Source organism: Typopeltis vanoorti, chromosome 21, assembly GCF_054136105.1.
Source record: "Typopeltis vanoorti isolate ZY-2024b chromosome 21, IOZ_Tvanoo_1.0, whole genome shotgun sequence".
NCBI lineage: Eukaryota > Metazoa > Arthropoda > Arachnida > Uropygi > Thelyphonidae > Typopeltis > Typopeltis vanoorti.
Genome location: NC_143569.1, coordinates 78953005 through 78973262, shown reverse-complemented (window position 1 = coordinate 78973262; position 20258 = coordinate 78953005). Strand labels below are relative to the sequence as shown.

At 35.9% G+C, this 20258-nt stretch overlaps 1 protein-coding gene across 3 annotated transcripts in view; it reads left to right on the top strand.

Moving 5' to 3' along the window:
• Positions 1-20258, top strand: part of LOC150095019 (protein deacetylase HDAC6-like) — a 694680-nt gene that overhangs the window by 138444 nt on the left and 535978 nt on the right. The gene's annotated exons all lie outside the window — the stretch shown is intronic.

Sequence of the window (20258 nt, the reverse complement as noted above, 5' to 3'; positions counted from 1 at the left end):
CCATCCAAAAAAAAACTTTGCCAGGAACCTAGCAAAGTTAAAATCATTCTTATTGTTGCTTACAGTGTTCAAGGTGTCATTCTTTATCATGCTGTGCTCCAAGGGCAGACTGTTAACACCCAGTACTATTAATGATTTCTGGATCACCATTTGCATCCAGCTTTAAGGAGAAAGCAACCACATTTTTTTCACGGGTTCTCGACCGTGTTTGTTGCACAACAAATGCATGATGTTATGTGTCACAATTGGTGATAGAAATGTTGGACAGGTGGTAATGGAAAGTATTGGAACATCTTCCTTGTTCACTGGATATGAGTCCTTGTGACTTCGACTTGTTCCCCAAAATGAAAGAACCCCCTCAGAGGTCTGCGATTTCACAATGTGCAAGAGGTTCTTCGAGCAGTAGGTCATACTATCACTATCAACAGGCAATACTCTGCTGATGGTCTCCAGCTGGTGCCACAAATTTGGAAACAGTTGCAGGCAGAGATTACATTGAACGGATGTAATTGTATAGACTTGATAAATAAAGTAATTTACATTTTGTGCACACGTTGTGACTACTTTATTTACAATCCTCGTATATTATTAATTTTACATATTATCTAAGGAAGTGTGTTCTTAGTTAATATAACAGATTTAAAATTATCTATAGGTATCCAATTTATATAATTTTTTGTTTAAGCAAGTAAATCATTAACGATGTAGTCTTGGAAATATAAAAGAATTTTCATGTCAGAGAAGGTAAGCTCATCATGAGTTTTAAATTTTCTTCAAGTAATAATACAGCATATTTATTTATTTTTTAAATTATTCATCTAATTTTTACAAATTAAGTTATTACAAGTATGAGTAACTTAATTATAGATAGCACTTTTTTTTCTGAGGAGGAAAAGGAGATAGATATTGTCTGTTCATATTTCCCTAAAATCAAACCAAATGCAAACACAAGACAGGCAAAAGCAAGCCCTTGACTTTTTTTGTAGATGAATAAATCTATAATAAATCTTTTCAAAAGACTAGCTAAACTCTTATAATGGAGCTGTTGTTTCCACTATATTATAAAGTCCTTTTCATAAATTGTTTGTGTCTGCAAGAGACATCCAAAACCCAACGAGAACATCTTATGCCATGTTGCTATTATAATAAGACAGAACAGGAGATGGACCTGTCCACAGAAATTTTGCAGTAGACAATCAAAATCTTCTATTGATCCAGAATATCCAGTTAATGCCATTCTAGAATCCATGTCATTTGCTCCTCAGTGGGGTAATTATGCAGAATCTGAGGTTCTGAGTTCACTAAGGCAGACTTGAATTAATGCTTTTTGTAGGAGACTTTAGTGGACATAATGCTGTATGTAGAGTGGTATTAACACCGAAATATAAGGCTGGATTGTTGAATTAATGCTTGAAAACAACAGTCTCTCTCTTTTTTAAATAATGAAAGAAATGCTTTCTTTCATTATTTCATCAGAAAAAAATATATTTGGAAGTAATTGTTTCCTGTTTTCTCTTCCGAAAATATTATAGCAGGTTTTTCCAGATTTTTGTTTCTAAATTTTGTCCAAAAGTCTGTCAGATTATATAATTGAAAGTGATTTCATGCTATTATTTTTTTGTGACTGGAAACGTATCTTGATACTTGCATAGTTACAGTTTTATGATCTAATGAACTTTTTTTTATAAATTAAGTACTTATTTAGTTATAAAAATGTCTGAAAGCTCAGTTTATTAATAGACTAAATGTTTAATATGGTTAATTTTAAATATATATATATATATATATATATATATATATATATATTTATAAAAATAAATTTAACTGACTAGAACCCGAGAAAGTATAACAAAAACCTTTAATACATCACAACTAGTTTCATCGGTGATCCGACTTCTTCAGGTGAGAAATAAAAATATATATATATATATATATATATATATATATCCTCATGCATCTTCAGGGGCTTACTTTAGTTAGTATAGGAATGACAAACCCAAGATACCTGATGCTGGATCATGCCTTATTTCATGTAATCTACATCTGTTATATTATATGTAGACTGGTCTCTACTCTTCTTTCTTTCTTTCCTTCTTTTTCTTCTCATGCAGTGGGAGTCTGCCTTAGACTGAATCCCAAGATGCCTGGTCAGTGTGAGAGGATTGACCAAATACCTCTCATTAAACAAATTGACTAGTTAAGAATTGAAGGCCATAGCAGCCAAGACCAAAATGGACATGTTTTCTCGAATACAATATCTATTTCTCAGCTAATGATAGAATTGACTCAAACCCAAATGGAGGCCCTTTCTAGATAGTACATCTGTGAAGAACACCCTGATAAGGAAATTGAACATCCATACTTATAATATCGTAACTTTGAAAGGAGAAGAAAAAAGAAGAGTTGTGTAAAGCACCAGCAGAAATACATTGGGATATTCTTGGATTTTCTGAAACATGAATGGAAAAAAAATTACTGGAACAAGCAATTATATTTTACTGCTGGAGGAGATCATGGTCAAGGAGGAGTTGGAATCGTGGTCCATAAAAGATGGAAAAATAACATCCTTGAAGTTAAACCAATTTCCCAGAGAATTACAACTTTTAGATTGAAAGTGGTGTGATTTAAGTATAATACAAATATATGCACTCATCTCCAGCCATTCAGACAAAGAAATTAACAATTTCAATGAGGATCTCTCCAACACTCTCAGAGATAGTACGTCTCTGGAAAATTGTAATGGGTGACTTTAATGTAAAGTAGGCAAGAAGTAGCAGGGAGAAAGTGCTTTAGATGTGGGCCAAAGAAATGAGAGAGGACAAAGGCTTATTGAATTTATAGAAGGCAAGAGATTATATATAGAAAATACTTCCTTTAAAAAGCAAACTAAACAAAAACGAACCTGAAAATCATCTAATAGAGAAGTTTATAAGGAAAGTGATTATATTATGGTGAACAACATGGCTTTACTAGAAGATGTATCTGTTATCAACCAGTTGAATTATGATAGTGAACATAGGCTAGTGAGAGCATGGATAAAAATAAATATCAAGAGGGAGAGATTGGAATTGTTAAAAAAAAAAAAAACCATACTAGAAGATGAAGATATAATAAACTATAAAGAAAAATTTGAGGAAATAATGGAAGGAAAGTTGAAGGGAAAAAAGTATGAATGAATTAGGCTTATATGATAAAATGAAGGAAATAGCTTCCACAATAATAGAAGTTACTAAAAGTTTAAGAAAATCAGAGCTAGCAAATAGAACTTCTAGAGAAAAACTTACTTTACAGACACTTGATCTAATCAAAAAATGAGAAGAATTAAGGAAAAGATGCCACAGAGGTAGCAAAGACAATATAGCATTTGTGGAAATGCAAAAGTTGGTTAGAAAAGAAATCAAAAACATCAGAAAATATAATTTAAGAACAATTCAGAGCATAATAGAAAACAAAAATCTCTCAAAATTATCAAACAAAGGTTACATGGAAGAAAGAAATGGATTCCAAAATTGAAAAATAAGGAAGAAATAGTACAATAGAAAAGAAATAATGAAAATATGTAGTGTTTTTATAGGGACCTATACACAAGCAAGGAAACAGATACAAACCTTCTACTATATTCAGGTGAGGCAGAACCATCCATTGTGATGGAAGTATTATGGACAGCCCTCAAGTTAGCAGAGAATAATAAAGGTCCTGGAAAAGATAGCATATTGGTAGAACATGTAAAATTAGGAGGTTTACAGCTTCATAAGGTCATATTGTATATGTTCAGTGATATTTTAACTATAGTAAAAATTCCAGTGTACTGGCATAAATCATTATCTTATTACATAAAAAAGGGTAGCATGATGATATCAATCAGTTTGCTATTACAATTGTACCAATGTAATATTATATTATATTATATTAAATAGGGTCACAGGGTTTTTGGATGATGCAATATAATATAATAATATAATATAATCTATTTAATATAATATAATCCATTATATTATATTAAATAGGGTCACAGGGTTTTTGGATGATGCATAGCCATATGAACAAGCAGGACTCAGAGCAAAATTTTCTACAAAAGATAATATCCACACTTTTAATCAATAAAAAGCAAATGAATATAATCTTCCTGCATAGTTAATGTTTATAGATTTTGAAAAAGCCTTTGATTCTCTATATCAAAATTTCAGAAATTTTGATTCTCTATATCTATATATTTCAGAAATAATAAACAGTTTAAAATGGCAAGCCAATTTAGTATTGTGAGAGGAGTAAGGCAAGGAGATCTTATGTCATCCAAATTGATGCTACATTAGAAGAAGTCTAAGAAAATCTGTTGGGAAAACTATGGAATCAGCATCATTGGAAAAGATCTCAATCACTTACATTTTACAGATGACATTGTTCTTTCAGCAAAGAATGAAGAAGATCAGGAAATGCTAAATGATCTTGATAGAGAAACCAGGAAAAAAGATTTAAAGATTCTTCTTCTTCTTTGAGTGCCATCTCCTATTGGAGGTCGGCGACCACCTTGTCAAATTTTGAGCGATTCTCAGCTATTCTGAGCAGTCTCTCAGAGTTCATACCAGTCCACTGTCTGATATCTGCCAGCCAAGATTTTCTTCGTCTTCCTTGTCCTCTTCTTCCATTTATCTTCCCTTTTATAATCAATTGAAGTATCTTATATTTTTCATTATGAAGTAGGTGACCAAGATATGCAGTTTTCCTTCTTTTTATGGTATCTAAAAGTTCACGTGATTTCCCCATTTGTTCCAGTACTTCCTGATTGGACGTTTTTGCTGTCCATGGGATTTTTAACATTCGTCTGTATAACCACATCTCAAAGGCTTCAAGTCTTTTTATTGATGTTGTCTTCAAGGTCCAAGTTTCTGCACCGTACAGCAGTACAGACCATACATAGCATTTAACCATGCGTACTCTAAGTTTAAACTGCGGTTACACAGTGTTGATTTCATCAAGAGAAAATTTTTTCTTTGCCATTTCAATTCTAACTTTTATTTCCATTTCTGGATTGCAATCTCATTTAACCAGCATCTGAGATATTTAAACTTTGCCACTCTTTCTATTTGTTTCCTATTTAAAGAAAGTGCTAAATTAAGAATTGGTTTCTTACTTATGACCATGAATTTAGTTTTGGTGATATTTATTTTTAATCCCATTTTTTCACTCTCTGCATTTATTAGTTCCAAAAGATTTTGAAGATCCTGAATATTGTCAGCCAGAAGAGCTGTATCATCGGCATATCGGATGTTACTGATGATTTCACCATTTACACTAATCCCTTCCTTTCTTCCTTCCAAGACTTTTTGAAATATGGCTTCTGAGTAGATGTTAAAAAGAAGAGGTGACAGCACACATCCTTGCCTTACTCCGCGTTTGATGTTAATGGAGTCTGTAATAATGTCATCAACTTGAACAGATGCCTTTTGGTTCCAATATAAGTTATCAATGATCCTGATGTCTTTACCATCTAATCCAATTCTTTTTAATAGTACAATCATTTTAGCATGTTGGACTTTGTCAAATGCTTTCTCGAAGTCGATGAAGCAAATGAATATTACCTTGTTTTGGTCAATACATTTTTGAAATAAGATCTGAGAACAGAAAAGGGCCTCTCTTGTTCCCAAGCCGTTTCTAAAGCCGAATTGGGTATCACTGATGGTGTCTTCACATTTTCTGTATATTCTTTTTTGAATTATTTTCAGAAACATTTTGAGAACGTGACTCATTAGGCTGATCATTCTATAGTCATTACAAGTTTTTGCATTTACTTTTTTAGGCAGCATGATGAAGGTCGACTGTAACCAGTCTTGAGGGATTATGCCTGTATCGTAGATCTTATTAAATAGCTTTACTAATATGTTAATGTTGTCACCTTCTAATAACTTTACTATTTCTGCTGGTATTCTATCTGGTCCTAGGGCTTTACCATTTTTAGCTGAGTTTAATGCACATTCTACCTCTGATTTTAGAATGCATGGACCTTCTATATGTTCATAAGTATTTTCTGGGTTCTGTCTGTTATCAGTAAAGAGTTCTTCTATATATTTCACCCAGTCTTGTATTTTGTCATCTTTTTTGGATATAATTTCTCCCTTTTTGTTTGGAAGGATACAGAATTGTTTTTTCTTATATAAAGATTAATCTAACTAAAACCAAACTGATAACAAATTTACCCTTATAAACTGTTCACTGAATACTTCAACTATGTCCTCTGCAGCAGGCAGTTACTATTCCACCATATCAGTATTTAAGCTTAGTTCTATATGAAGCATTTTGAAAAACATGCTCTTGATACTGCTAGTGTAAACCCTTCTATTTGATTAAGATATATTGATAACGTGTTCTCTATTTGGCAACATGGCTCAGACACGTTTGACTTTCCTCCTCCACCTCAATAGTCATCAATTCCCAAAATCCAGTTCATTGTTGAAAAAGAAAATAACAACGGCTTGCATTTTTTTTTTTTTTATACTCTAATCACACCCCCTGCCCAATGGCACCCCTTTTTTCCCTCCAGTTTAAATTAAACCACCCACACAAAAGTAGATACATACATAAACTTTCCCATCATCCCTCTTCTCAACAATATGGTGTCATCAATACCCTTGTCAACAGCACTCCAACCTCTGTTCTACCCAAGCTTTCCTTATAGTGGAACTTACCTTTATTCGCCAAACCTTTCTGTCCAACAGTTACAATGCTAAAAAGATCTACAAATTATTTGTCCCTTCTGCCTCCTCACAATCCTGTCAATATACAGACTACAGTAATGTCATTACTATTCCCTATATCCAGGATGTTTCAGAAAAAATAGCCAGATTTTAAAGAAATATAATCTCTGCACTGCATTCAAACTTCATTTAAAGCTGGCTTCACTCTTCTAAGGATCTACTTCCTCCCCTCTCTATTCTATGTGTTTACAAAGCTCCTTCTTTTACAAGGCTCTGTTCTTTGCAACTTATCATGTTATGGTCACACCGGGAGATCTGCTATTGTTAATTTTTATGGTCATCGTCTGTGCCATTGTAATATTCTATTTATTTATTCTTGTATCTTAATATTGACCGTGCCTTTGTTAATCTTATTCATGCTGCACTCCCAGCACCTTATGTCTTAACTAACTCTATGCTGCTTTACTCTTAAAATAACTTTAATCTGGTTAACATATATCTCACTGTTAATCCTATTAAGTCTTATTCCTGTTCCCACTGCTAATAAACAGACTTTAAGTTATCAGCCTATCTACGATATGCAGGTTACCAATTCTCACACTAATCAATCAGAAAAATTTATTTTTTTAATGACTGCACCATTCTAATTGAAATAATGTAGTTTGGGGATTAAGATAAGGAATACAGGCAAGATCTTAGTTAATACACATATTTTCCTATAGCAAGTCATGGCAATTCTCAATCTATAGTGCATGCAGGTTTGCTAGATTTTTAGAGATAGTGCATTGACAATAGATCAGGCAAGGTAGTTAAACAAACAAAACATTTTATTCTTACTAGAATGATACTACAATTCACAAAGAAAATGGGAGAAATTATCTCTCTCAGCCTTTTCATATACACAGTAGGTATAATTTACAATTAAGCATTTTTACACACAGCACTCATTTAATCCTATCACAGTGCTAATTTATCTAAATTAAACATATAATTATTCCCTGTGTCACAACTTAGCTAAATTCCATTCACTACATATACAAGTTAACATTAGTTTTTCCTGTTCATGACCATAACTTATTAATCAACTAATTGCTAACAATTTCCTGTAAGCACCTTCATTACACATACAAATTCCATTTGTAAGCTTCTAAAACATTAACAGAATTGTGATTACTTACTTATTGTAACCTTTGCATACACAGTCCCATCAATTTGAAAAACTTCAGCTAGGTTAGCTTGACCTTGCGTTTTCATCCTGGGTAACGACTGTTGCTTAGACGATGTGGCAGTTCTCGCTATAGAAGTTTCTGGGAAAATTAGGTTTGACTTTTCTGTCGGGAACTGGAAAGGAACTGCCAACGTCACTGCAATGTCCGGGTAACTACGCTCTCCTAGCACGTCCATGCACCCAAACAGGAGTTCCATCGAATAACGGCCTTGTCTACAGACACACCTGGAACTCCATTCTCCGGGAAAGGACAAAAACTTGGAACCAAAAATCGAGAGTGTTGCTGGTTCATCTCAGTCCTCTTTTATATTGCCACTAATCCTTTGTTATTATGATGTAGTTTCCAGGATTACCCACTAGCATGATGACGTCACTTCATCTCCCTCCGTTCGTGGGCGCATATTTTTATGTTCACAAGACCTTGCAAACTTTTGTTTTTGCTTAGTCATCGTTCTAATCTGGGTTAATCCCCTCTTTTCTGTTTTACATACAATTCAATGGGAATTAAATTATACATTTTTACAGCAAAATTATTACATTTATTTTATTGCAACATAAATTCTATTTTATATGTTTGGTTCCAAGCCATCTCCTGAACTTCTCATAATCTCCATCCTCGTATTTCTATATATATCATTCCTCACAGAAGTCTTCATATGACTGGCCACCACCTGTGTGGTGGCCAGTCATATGAAGTGAGAGTGGTCACCCCATGACCACTCTCACTTACTGGCAGGAAATGTGACAACTTACAATCACATCCTCTGTTCAAATAATTAGATTTAGATTTAATTATTTAATCTAATTACGGATCCTCGATCTGTACATTCCCTTATATACTATGTAATTCTTGTAGAAAGGCTTATACACTGGTTAAACATGATAACTAAATACTTAAGGAATTGACAGCATACACTAGAAATATAAATTAAATCAACTTTAATATATACTTTCCGATATTTCGGCAATGTCACGTTGCCATCTTCATGAGAACTTAAGATAAAGGCATGTGCACGCAAGTACTACATAACAGCAAATGAGAAACGAAGCGAGGAAGCTACCGTTTTCCTAAAGTCCTGATGGTGTCCCCTGGCAGGCTATATTAGGTGTTCTTGGCCTTTTGGCTGAATTTCTTCTGATATATGTTTCCCAAATTTGGGGCAGTCTCATGCATCCAAATTTGTTGAGGTTTGGCATGTTCCTAAGGGCTGAGGCTGATTCCATGAATAGTCTTTCATATTTGACCTTGCTGTGGTGTATTACTGTAGCTTTCTTCCACCTTATTCTGTGGCGAGTATCCAGAGCATGGTCTGCAAGCCCAGAGTGGTTGTACTGGATGAAATCAGATGTAGTCCTTGTGTTCTGAGATTCTGATATTTGCTGTCCTGCCTGTTTGGCCAAAGTAGGACAATTTACAGCTGCAAGGGACCTGGTATACACCAGGTAGGTCTAGTGGAAGTGGATGGTCTTTAGTGGAGTGGATAAGGGATGCCAATTTTCTATATGATCTGTAACAAGAGGTCAAGTCATGTTTTTTTAGGATTTTGTTGATTTTTTCCGAGGTGCCTAGGATGTAGGGAATGGTGATGGATTTAGAGTAATCTTTTTTGTGAAGGTGGGGAGGTGGGTTGTGGATAACTGGTTTTAGTATTTTTTGGATTTTTTTTTTTTTTTTTGGGGGGGGTAGCCATTGGCTGAGAAAGTGTTAAGGATGTGATTTAGTTCAGTAGTTAGGATTTGGTCATTTGAACAGATTAGTTTTGCCCTGTTGAATAGTGTCTTAATAACTCCATATTGTTGTGTGTGTGTGGGGGGGGGATTGTTGGTGAATGTATCTGCCTGTATGGGTGGGTTTATAAACTGAGAAAACCAAGGTTCCATCAGGTTAGCAGGTGACTAGTGTGCCTAGGAAGGGGAAGCTATTGTTTTTTTCTTTTTCCAGGGTGAACTTGATTCTAGGATGTTGGTTGTTTAAGTGTGTTAAGAAGGAGAGGAGTGTATCTGGGTCACCCGCCAACCTGATGGAACCTTGGTTTTCTCAGTTTATAGAAAACCCACCCATACAGGCAGATACATTTACCAACAATCCCCCCCCCCCCTCACAATGATATGAAGTCATTAAGACACTACACAACAGGGCTAAACTTATCTGTTCAAACGACCAAGCCCTAACTACTGAACTACTAGTGTACACTGTCAATTCCTTAAGTATTTAGTTATTATGTACTATCTAAGATAGTTGTCTCTGATGAACTCAATAAATTCGTTTTCCTTATGCCCAGATGCTGTCTCCTTATTCTCATATATAATACCATAATTAAAATCATCCATAATGAACACATTTCTACCCATACTATTTTGGTTGTGATTTACTCACACCTAACTATTCTAAGGCTTTCTTTTGACAGAATACAGCATGGAAGACTCTTGCATAAATTGGAGAATATGGGTTTGGATTCTAAATATTAGCAAAGTTAAGAGGATGACTGACTGACAGATTTCAAAAAATGGTATACGGAAGGATGTAAGTCTGCAAGATTTAAGGTAACTAGTGGTGTACTACAAGGATCAGTCCTTGGTCCACTCTTATTCAATCTGTACATTAATGATATTGGGAAGGATTTGACAGGTGGCATATATGAGGGTGGTCTGAAAATTTTTCGGCCTAACAATGAAAAAACGAATTTATATTTCAAAATTATTTTTATTTTTCGACATAATCTCCCTTAAGACTAATACATTTATTCTGACGATGCTCCAGCACCGTTATCCCATCCCAGTAGTGGTTCTCAGTAAGATCTGTGACCTACCCCCTCTACAGCTACAATTACCTCTTGATTCGAAGAAAAATGCTGACCAGTGAGGAAAAGTTTTAGTTTTGGGAAGAGATAAAAGGCAGAGGGAGCCAAATATGGGGAATAGGGTGGATGATCCAACAATTCATAGTGCAGATCCCTTTATTTTCCCATTGCAAAACACCTTTGTGGGCAGGTGCATTGTCCTGATGAAAGAAGATTTTTTTTTCCCTTCTGCAAACTAGGTCTTTTCTCACGTATTTTTTCATCTAGTCTGGTTAAAAGATCAAAATAATATTCCCTGGTTATTGTTTTACCCTTTTCAAGATAATTAATAAACAAAATGCCTTTAGCATCTCAAAACACCGATGCCATGACCTTTCCTGCTGATGGAACTGACGTTTTGTCTTCTTTGGCACTGAACAACCGGCTTTTGTCTGCTGTTTGGATTCAGGTGTTGTGTCCCTTTTTATGATTTTTTATTCTAACTAGTAATTTCCTCTCATCTATGTTCTACTATTATCTATGCTCGAGATATCACCAAAAAATTTACTAATACTTAAGTTATTTCTCCCCTTAGTACCCCTAATATTTGTATTATACTGCGACTTTTGGGATATTTAGTTTGAGATATTATATACAAAAACAAGGAGAAAGAACTAAAATATGTCTGAAAGTGAAACAATGTTGCAGTCGTGACACTTTATCTTGTTCTTAACACATTAATTTCCCACGTGATTAGGTTCATAATTTTTCAAGTGGTGCATTGGACAGCAATTTCAGACAACTGTTTTATCATTGGACAAAAGGTTTATTAAATTCCTTAACATGGTACAATTCAAATTTTAGTTATTACTCAATTCAATGCTATACTAATTATTTACAAACTGACATTAGCTTATCATAATTAATTAAGCTATGATCCTATAATGGGTATTACGATCATGCCGCCATACACATTCAACACATAACTTCATATGACATGGACATATAAGATTAATTCACACTATTTAACTATCCAAATTTAAGTAGCTTAACTAAACCATTTACTGCACAAACACATAACTATGACATTTAAAGTTTCTTATACAATATAATAGACATGCAAAATTCTCAGGACACTTAATTACTCATATAACATTAACACTAGCCAGCTTACTCTCAATATATTCTGTCAGATACTAAAGTCCTAGTATAGTTTTCTTGGTCACTTCAACAGTTCAGTATTAGAATAATGATAACTAACACAGAAGAATCTTAGTTAACACGAGATATAATTTATAGTACCTTTCTTTCCTGAGTTTTTCATATGGGCCTCTAACTTTTTCTGATTGAAGTATCCTGGTATAACCTCTCCAATAATCTGCTTCTCCTATGTTCCCCTTTGAATTGAACTATGCCTACACAGTCTTTACCTTTCTTTATTCAGGACACACTTTGAATCGTCTAAATAATGGCTGTGCAACTCGCGATGTGGATATCGATTTCTTTACAGCTTTCCCTTTTTCATGGTTGTCACTGAAGTTGAAACACAAAGAATATGCTTTCTTTTCCTCGACTATATGGCATTCTTCGCTTCTTACATAGGAAATACGGAACCGAAATTCCGCTCACTTTTGTTTCCGTGTTGTGATGACGGAGATATAACTCCAATCTCGCCACTCAGGAAAACACCGTGAAATCCATACGAAGGAGCTCGCGAAGAACTCTCCTGGAACAGAACCAAAAACCAAAAGCCAAAAATTTCTAAAAGCATCCTAAGTTCTGTGTGTGTGTATGGGAGGGGGGTTCCAACCCTTTTATACTTGCTCTCCTAACGGCACCTTCCTTAACTTCTTTTCTCCACCCCCTACTTGATTTTACCTTCCCCGACCAATTAGGGTGGTGTTTTTCTGCCAAACGTCCTTTGGTCGGCGAGCCCGTAACGATGTCTCAATCTGGGAATCGGCCCTGAGCGATAGCCTGTTGTTTTTCTTTTGCTAGCCTCTAAGTTAATCCCCTTTCCAAAATTTCTCTATGAACTTACTTAATATTTTAATCTCTAGCCTCTCACATACCATCTCTTATGACTAATCCTTTTCTGTCTTATTTAGTTAAATTTACTCTTTTATATCATATTACAACATTAATATATTCTTCCTTTTTGTTAGTTAGTTCAACAAACACCTTTATATTTTATATATTTTATTGGATGCAAGAATATTTCTTTTTCTTTTAAATAATTCATCTATTATCTTTTATGCAGGGTTTTTAATTTATTTAATCTTCATGTTACACCATGATAGCTGAGAATTCTACATTCTTAAGATATCAGGTGTAACAAAGGTCCCCCCTTTGAACAAAAAATTTCTTTAAGAGAAATTTTTCTTTACGAAGTGTTTTCCACTCCTTCTCATCTCATCCCCACAGGAACTTGCTGCTTGTTAAAAAAAATACCTTGTGAAGTGTATGTACCGAGCTCTACTACGTGCTTTATCCTGACTGTATCCCTCTCCTTTTGATTTCCTTCTCATACCTAACCCCTTTGTTGAGATTTTTTTGTCAGATGTCCATTTATCAGAGGCATGCATCCTTAAAGGATAAACTCCTTTCCTGTGGTCTATTTTACCATTTCATCTGGGCCTAAGGTTGTATCAGGTTTGTTCTAGTATTCTGTGTTCACTCTGATCCCTATAGCCCCCATTTTCCGTTCTTGTCAGCATTTGCTTGTTTGCTATGCTTTCCTCCATGCATTGCTCAAACTGATTGAACCTGGAGAACTGCCGATCTGAGCCTGGCATTTCCCTCTCTCCTTAATAATCAGTACTCTTCTCTCTTCCTGAGGGGGCATTCACATCGCGATTTCCTCCTTGACGAGGACTGTTGTCCCCTCTATGTCCCTCTATTTCTACATACACTCTCCATTGAATCTCCTAGGCATACCAACCTTTTTGGCCTCGTCTTATAAAGTTTTAATCTATCAGAATGTACTACCCAAGATTTCCCTTGTTCTTTTTTTTTTTTTCTCTTATTTTAAATGTCACAGGGGACAATTTTTTTTGAATTTCATATGGTCCGGCCGCGCTCCTTCCAAACTTCCCCCCTTTTTTATTAACGGAATTTTGTTCTAACAAGACCAGATCACCGGGATTCAGATCCTTGTATCTCCTCAATTTGTTGGCATAATTTCTTGCCTTTTTTGAGCAAGCTTCACTGGATTCATACACCATCTCATACGCAATTCTATTATCAGTGATCAGGCTATTGAGATAATCATCAATATCTGGAAACCCCGAATTCACATGGGAATTCCTGAAATCAGCTGGGAATGTCGGCTCAAACCCATAGAGGATAACTGCGGGGGCCTCTCTGATAGCGGTATGTAGGGCGATTCTGCACGCGAATAACGTGTGAGGCAGAAAGGTATCCCAATTCGAGATCTGAAGGTCGGATATCTTTGACAAGGTAAGCTTTAAAGTCCTGTTCAATCTTTCCACCATTCCATTGCCTTGAGGATGATAAGGAGTAGTGAACAATTTCTTTACTGTTAATAACTTACACAATTGTAACATAACTTCAGCTGTGAAGTTGGAGCCTTTGTCAGAGAGAAGTGTCTGGGGTGTCCCATACTAGAAATAATCAGCTTGAAAAATTTATAAGCTACTGTTTGGGCAGATTGATTCTTAATTGCTACAGCCTCTGGATATCATGAGAACATGTCTATGACCACTAAAATGTACCTATTTCCTTTCTTGGTGATAGGTAGGGGGCCCACGATATCCTTGGCTACAGCCTGAAAGGGACGCATCGGTTAGGGAAGGACTGGAGAGGAGCCTTACCTACAATGCTGGACTTCTGTTGACACAAATGACAAGAAGTCACATACGATTCTACATCTCCCTTCATCCCCTTCCATATATAACGATCACAAACTCGGTTCCACGTTCTATGTATTCCTTGATGACCTGCCAGATCAGTCATGGAAGGTGAACAGTACCCATGGGATCATTTTTTCTGGAACCACGATTTTATCCTTCCATCTTCCTGTGACGCTTTGCTTAGACAATAAAGAGACCATTCGGATCAATGTATAGTGTGTGATTGAAGGAATCTTTAATATGGGACTTTTCTCCTCTCAAAACTTTCTCATAAATCCCCGCCCCATACTGGATCCCTCCTTTGCTCTTCGATTATGCAAGACTTATCCCATACTTGTTGTTCTAAAGAATTGATTCCCCCTTTTCCTCTCCCTTTTTCTCTGTATATAGGGAAAATCACCTCTTCACAAGGAATGACATCACTATCATGTGCGACATCCAGAGATCTGGATAGATAGTCAGCAACCACCTTTGCTGAGCCAGGGATGTATTTTATTTCCAAGTCAAATTCTTGCATTTCCAGAGCCCACCTAATGATTCTCTGATTTTTGTCCTTCATTGAGGATATAAATGACAATGGTTTGTGATCAGAACGCAAGATAAGATGTTGTCCTAACAACATATACCTGAACTTTCTTAATGCATAAACAATGGCAAGGGCTTCCTTTTCTATTACTGAGTAATTCATCTCGGAAGATGAAAGTTTCCTACTGATAAAGGCAATCGGTCTAAACCCCCTCTTCCTCTTTCTGCTCTACAACGGAGGTGATTGTATCGTTGGAAGCATCAGTGGAGAGATAAAATTCCCTACCCAGTTTGGGATAGGTCAGAACAGGTGACTTAGTTAGAGCCAGGTTTAAGCGTTGATGAGCAATTTGCTGTTCGTTTCCCCACTCGAGTTTTCTTCCCTTCTTTGTGAGTCTGACTATAGGTTCCATCAGTTTGGAGCATTCGGGAATGAACTTCCTATAAAAGTTGATCATTCCCAAATACCTCCTAACTTGCCTTACAGTTGAGGGAGTTCTTGCCTTCAATATGGCAGTCACATTTTCCTCTGTGGGTGTTATACCGTGTTCATTTACCACGTAACCTAAATACTCTACCTCCTTGAGAAAAAATTGGCATTTGGAACACTTTAGGGATAACTGAGCTCTGTTAAGTCTTTCCATGACCCCTATTAATAGTCTCTTATGCTCCTCGACACAAGATGAGTAAACCAGAAGATCATCCTGGAAACAGATAACCCCTTCTCCCAACATATTAGATAGCACAGAATTCATCAGACTCTGAAAACTCATGGCTGAGTTCCTGGCTCCCTGAGGTAGTCGACACAGCTGATACTTCTGCCATTTTGTGGTGAAGGCAAAGTATTTTCTGTCCTCCTCCCTCAAAGGAATTTGGAAATAGCCAGAGTTCAGATCTAGTTTGGAGAAGTACTTAGCTCCCTCCAGGCCAATCAACAAGTCCTCAATCTTGCACATGGGAAAATCTATGGGTATGGTGACCTTATTGATTTCTCTCAGGTCCAGTACAAACCTTAACCCGCCATTAGGCTTTTCTACTAAAATAAATGGGCTATTCCATCTAGAATTTGACTTTTCAATAATTCCAGCTTTCTCGTATTCTAAGAGTAATTTCTTGAGTGTGTCCATGTGCTTTAGTGGGGTCTGATATTGTCTCACATATATGGGCACATCAGAATTGATTTTAACAGCATGTTGAACCAGGTTAGTACAAGAAAGCGAGCTGATCTCCTCTGTGAACACTTTCGGATACTTGTGGAATACAGACTCAAAGAACTCCATCATGTGTATCCTTTCCTGATCAGAACTTAAGTTCTTAATGCTATCTTGGATCAGTTTATTCCACCACATGCTAGACTCCCTTTCCCAATCTTTCAATTCGACCTTCAAGGCTTTGCTCTTCCCTACATGATCTTGCACTCTGTACTAAAAAATCAATACCCAATATGACTTGGTTGCTAGTGTCTGCAACCTTGGGTAAGACTAGCATCTCATGAGTGACAGTGATAGGGAAGCAAGGTATGGAAATCCTGGCCTTCACTTTCAAGACTGAGGAAAGCTCAACTTTCGCAATTCCCATGATCTTAATGGGTTGACTTAGTTTAGTAAAACTATTAGAGGTTACATCCTGAAATACCTCAACCAAATTTTCTGGGATTACCGATATGTGAGCCCCAGTATCAAACAAGAGTTTGCAGGGTATACCCTCAATCAAACCTTCTACCAAAGGCAGGGGCAATTTCCCTTTCACCTCTGCTAAAGACACAGCTTGCATTCTTATTTCTTCTCCCTTCACTGAATCATCTCTCTCGATTGAACTACCGACAATCACAACTATACTTCTTTCATTCTTAGTTGACCCAGAATGCTCCAAGCTCTTTAACTCACACTTTTTAACTCCTTTCGTAGTTGTTCCCTCAGAGAAGAGGCTTGCTCCATTTCATCCAAAATTCTCTCTCTTTTTCTGGCCAGGCTAAAACACAAGTCTAGGTCCTGGGCTCCTTTCTTAAATATTACTTCTCTTAATCGATCACATAATCCGATTCTGAACTGTTGAAAGGTTAACCATTTCATGTGGGCCTCTTCCTCTGGGAACGAGAACCTCATGGATTGTGATATAGACATAATTCTGTTCCGAAAATTAGACACACTCTCTCCCTCCTCCTCTTGTATGCAATTATACAGCTCCTTCAATACCTGGGAACTCCCTTTTTTCTTAGCAAATTCTGAGACCAATATGTGTTTGAATTGTTGATAATCCAAGGCTTGGCTTCCCTTAGCAAAGGAGAGTGATCTATGAACACTTTGGCCTTTCCCACCAGTTTGCTTCGGAGCAAGACTAGCAACAAAATCAGTCCATCCTCCAACTCTTCTAAGCTCTTCTATATAACTAAAAAAATTTAGAACGTCATCGGTCTCCTCGCCCGAAAATTGTGGGAACACCTGCTGTGGGTTAATGTAGCGAAAAAATTCGCTGTTATCCATGCCTAAATTACTGAAGGGTTCAGTCATACTTGCATCCAATTTACACTAGGTAACTCTCTAAAATTCTCAACAAAACTTAACTAAACTTATACCTCTCAGTTGTGTGATCTGCTACCAAAACCAACTGGTTGTGAATAGCTTGTAATTAAGATTTAATTAGCTAAACTACATCCTGTCGGCTGTGCCATTTATGTTGTGTCCCTTTTTATAATTTTTTATTCTAACTAGTCATTTCCTCTCATCTATGTTCTACTATTATCTATGCTCGAGATATCACCAAAAAATTTACTAATACTTAAGTTATTTCTCCCCTTAGTACCCCTAATATTTGTATTATACTGCGCCTTTTGGGATATTTAGTTTGAGATATTATATACAAAAACAAGGAGAAAGAACTAAAATATGTCTGAAAGTGAAACAATGTTGCAGTCGTGACACTTTATCTTGTTCTTAACACATTAATTTCCCGCGTGATTAGGTTCATAATTTTTCAAGTGGTGCATTGGACTGCAATTTCAGACAACTGTTTTATCATTGGATAAAAGGTTTATTAAATTCCTTAACATGGTACAATTCAAATTTTAGTTATTACTCAATTCAATGCTATACTAAATATTTACAAACTGACATTAGCTTATCATAAATAATTAAGCTATGATCCTATAATGGGTATTACGATCATGCCGCCATACACATTCAACACATAACTTCATATGACATGGACATATAAGATTAATTCACACTATTTAACTATCCAAATTTAAGTAGCTTAACTAAACCATTTACTGCACAAACACATAACTATGACATTTAAACTTTCTTATACGATATAATAGACATGCAAAATTCTCAGGACACTTAATTACTCATATAACATTAACACTAGCCAGCTTACTCTCAATATATTCTGTCAGATACTAAAGTCCTAGTATAGTTTTCTTGGTCACTTCAACAGTTCAGTATTAGAATAATGATAACTAACACAGACGGATGTTAGTTAACACGAGATATAATTTACAGTACCTTTCTTTCCTGAGTTTTTCATATGGACCTGTAACTTTTTCTGATTGAAGTATCCTGGTATAACCTCTCCGATAATCTGCTTCTCCTATGTTCCCCTTTGAATTGAACTATGCCTACACAGTCTTTACCTTTCGTTATTCAGGACACACTTTGAATCATCTAAATAACGGCTGTGCAACTCGCGATGTGGATATCGATTTCTTTACAGCTTTCCCTTTTTCGTGGTTGTCACTGAAGTTGAAACACAAAGAATATGCTTTCTTTTCCTCGACTATATGGCATTCTTCGCTTCTTACATAGGAAATACGGAACCGAAATTCCGCTCACTTTTGTTTCCGTGTTGTGACGACGGAGATATAACTCCAGTCTCGCCACTCAGGAAAACACCGTGAAACCCATACGAAGGAGCTCGCGAAGAACTCTCCTGGAACAGAACCAAAAACCAAAAGCCAAAAATTTCTAAAAGCATCCTAAGTTCTGTGTGTGTGTATGGGAGGGGGGTTCCAACCCTTTTATACTTGCTCTCCTAACGGCACCTTACTGACTTCTTTTCTTCGCCCCCTACTTGATTTTACTTCACCGACCAATTAGGGTGGTGTTTTTCTGCCAAACGTCCTTTGGTCGGCGAGCCCGTAACGATGTCTCAATCTGGGAATCGGCCCTGAGCGATAGCCTGTTGTTTTTCTTTTGCTAGCCTCTAAGTTAATCCCCTTTCCAAAATTTCTCTATGAACTTACTTAATATTTTAATCTCTAGCCTCTCACATACCATCTCTTATGACTAATCCTTTTCTGTCTTATTTAGTTAAATTTTCTCTTTTATATCATATTACAACATTAATATATTTTTTCTTTTTGTTAGTTAGTTCAACAAACATCTTTATATTTTATATATTTTATTGGATGCAAGAATATTTCTTTTTCTTTTAAATAATTCATCTATTATCTTTTATGCAGGGTTTTTAATTTATTTAATCTTCATGTTACACCATGATAGCCGAGAATTCTACATTATTAAGATATCAGGTGTAACACTGGTGTGCAATGGTGAATCCAAGTCTCATCCTTAGAAATAAATTGATGCACAAAATAGTTTTATTCTTGTTAAAACGCTCCAAGCATTGTTCAGAGATTTTCATGCTAGTGCATTTTTGATCTGCTGTGAGCAAGTGCAAGCACCCATCTTGCACAAAGCTTTTTCATTTGCAATTCTTCATGCAAAATATATCCTACACGTTCTTTTTGAAATGCCTATAGTCTCAGCAATTTCACACACTTTGACTCGCCGGTCATTCAATACCATATCGTGCACTTGATCAATGATTTCTGGTGTTACACTTTTTGGACATCCTTCATGTAGATCATCTTCAAGGCTGGTACGGCCATGTTTAATCTCGGCAGCCCATTTCTTAATTGTTAAAAACGAAGAAGAGTGCATATAAACTTTTATGAACTTCGAATGAATTTCTTTTGGGGTTAAACCTTCTTTTACAAAGAATTTTATAACTGCACGATACTCAATTTTATCAATTTCACTGGATACAGACAACACTTTTGCTTCAGACAGCTGTATAAAACAATTTGATAGAATGACTTGCAATTTCATATGGATGCTTATGACAGATGTACCAACTTAGAAAAAAAATCTTGCCGATA